The sequence below is a fragment of the Hipposideros armiger genome, unplaced genomic scaffold (genome assembly GCF_001890085.2).
Source record: "Hipposideros armiger isolate ML-2016 unplaced genomic scaffold, ASM189008v1 scaffold_87, whole genome shotgun sequence".
Classification (NCBI taxonomy): Eukaryota; Metazoa; Chordata; class Mammalia; order Chiroptera; family Hipposideridae; genus Hipposideros; species Hipposideros armiger.
Window position 1 is genome coordinate 1,908,507 of NW_017731437.1, and position 2,682 is coordinate 1,911,188.

The window sequence follows — 2,682 nt, forward strand, 5'->3', positions numbered from 1 at the left end:
GCGCTTGGCTTGCATCTTATTTACTTAGAACAGGTTTCTGAGGCTGAGATGGTTGTTTTTCCCCCTTTATAGATAGAGGCCAAGGTATAAGGACAGTCACGGCCAGGGTCCCACACAGCTAGTAAGTGCTGGGGTTTGTTAAAGTATTTTAAATACAAAATATGTGATTCCGTTCGGTTATGCCCAGTAATGAAGACAAGGAGAGAGAAAGAGGGAGAGAAGAGAAACAGCTTTGCAAACCAGATGGGAAGACCCTCCCCGCAACGCCCCCAGTGGACGAGGGTTAATCCTGGCCTTCTCATGTACTGAGGGCCTTGGATGATTCTCAGCGACTTAAAGGTGCTGTTTTGACTCCCTTGCTAACCACACACAGGCTTATTTTACAGTGTTTCTAAGGGTTTTACACGTGTGAGCGACGGAGTTGGTTTTCAAGCTTTACTTTGGAGCATGCAGCTCTGTCTGCAACACTGGCAAGTCCCTTTGACAAAGGGCCTGTACTGACCAGTTTCATTCCCCGCTCTCTGAATGTGACAATTTGAGGTTGACATTTATGTCACTGTTTTTAGTCCCCTCTGCCTCACACACTCCCACGTGCACTCACGCATACACAGGTAAATGAAACGAAACAGAGATCCAGAGCGATGGGGCCCCAGTTTCATAATATTATTGTATATCCACGTCATTTCATATTCCAAATGATTTTTCATCTCTGTTCTGTTCAAACTATGGTCATCCCAAGAAGGAAGTTCTGATGAACATAAGTAAAGGATGTTTCATAAGATTTTTTAACTCCTCCGTCTGAAAGAGAATTAGCGGAAGCTAACTGTTCAAAGTTGTATTTTCTATTTACTTTCTGTAGCATTTATTTTTTTACGCCTGACATTGGAAGTATATAGTGTTCTACATATTCTAAAGGAACAAAATAATCCGTAAGTACTTAGTACCTACTGTAAAGAACAAAATTTGACGATCTAANTTTAGTTTGAATTTCAGACCCACAACTAATAGGGTTTTTTTAGTATGTCTCATCAACATCTCGCCGGCTGCGGCCCCTTTAAGACGGCCTTGGAGGACCAAGTTTCAAAGACTAGGGCGACCCTCTAGCTATCACCTCGATGGGAAGCCGTCACTTCCGGGCGGAAGTGCGTGTGCTCTTCGGTTTCGGCCTGGGGGTTAGACGTCCGTGGAGATGCCACCTCTCGTGTCCGAGGGTAGGTGCCCCCTGGGCTCCGGCTGGTCGCCGGCCCCCGGCCCAGAGCGCTACGCGGGCCCTTTGCTGCCATCAGCGCCAGCCTGCGGCTTCGGGCCCCGCCCCGGGATGGGAACGAAGCTCCGCCGAGGACGGGAGGCCCCTCCCCGGGGCCCGGGACTTCAGGGACCGCTCCCCGCATAGCAGCTGGGGCTTGGACGGAGGAGGCCGAGGGAGCTTGGTCCCACGCAGGCACCAAAGTTGAGGTGAGCGGTTGTAGGGGGCGCTGCAGCCCGCGGAAAAGCCTGGGGTCCCCGGCTGGTCAGCCAGCGCGGGTTTCTGGGAGTGTGTCAATACGGAAGGAGACTGGCCTTCTAGAGCACGTGGTGTTTCTCTCTGCCCCCAGGGTGTGCTCGGAAAATGAGAACGCGCCAGCCGCGGGCGACTGAGGGAAGGCATGCAGCGATTGTTTCCTCCTGCTCCTCGTGGATGAGAACTTACCGAGTGACCTCAACTTGGGCGGATCCAGGTATGTCCACATCTCCAAGCATGAAGGTTAAGTGTCCTAAGGCGGATGGTCTGGGGAAAGGCTCCTGTGTTGTTGAACCTGCCCAGTTGGGGGTGCAGCCCTGTACCAGGCAGCCCTACCCTGACCTAAAGTAAATTCCCAGGAGATGTTGCTCCTGGGTTTTGAATTTGCAGTAACAGGTGTGAACATTCTAGCAGCAGTTTGATGATCATGTATGATACTGCAAACACGACCTAGCGCCGAAAGACGAAACCCATTGCGCAAGTAGTTTTCAAACATCCGTAAAGAGTGTTGATGTAATAAACATTTATTGTTGTTTTGACCCCAAGCACCGTGCTAAGTGTTAGGGATACAGAGATGGACCAAACAGCTGTGGCCCTTGGTCTCAGGGAGCTACAGTCCAGTTGGGGAGACGAGATTAAGTGATCACACTACAGAGGGTGAGGTGAGTGCCCTGAAGGGATGTTCTAGGAAAACGTAACACGGAGCCTGATGGAGCCTGGAAGGCATTCCTGCGGATGGGATCCTTGAGCTGGACTCTGCAGGATGAGTTGGAGTTCGATGGGCAGCATGTGCAAAGGCACGGTGGCCTAGTGGGTGTGGCCAGCAGAGGAACTGAAAGACGGCCGCTGTAGCCCAGAAAGCAAGATGGAGAGCAGTGCGGAGCGAAGCAGACAAGGTGGTGAAGGGCCAGATCACACGGGGACTGTGGCTCATGGAAGCGTTTGGTCTTTTCTAAGAATGTGGAGGTCATTGTGGGTCTTAAACAAGAGGATGATGTGCTAAAATCTGTAATGTTAAGAGAACACTGGGTCCAGGCCAGCACTGTCCAATAGAAGCCTTTGCAGGGATGGGAATGATCTTTATCTGCACCGTCCAGTAGAGCAGCCACAAGCCACATGTGGCTGTTGAGCGCCTGCAGTGTGGCTGGTGTGACCAGGGAACTGGCTTTTTAAATTGAGTT

At 51.1% G+C, this 2,682-nt stretch overlaps 1 long non-coding RNA gene across 1 annotated transcript in view; it reads left to right on the forward strand.

The window, feature by feature from the left end:
- Positions 1–1,132: 1,132 nt before the first annotated feature.
- The window catches only part of LOC109383616 (uncharacterized), a 13,420-nt gene continuing 11,870 nt past the window's right edge, over positions 1,133–2,682 (forward strand). The window contains exons 1-2 of the long non-coding RNA XR_002124231.1: positions 1,133–1,455; positions 1,596–1,718. This is a non-coding gene — a long non-coding RNA (uncharacterized LOC109383616). The remainder of the gene's footprint in view (positions 1,456–1,595; positions 1,719–2,682) is intronic.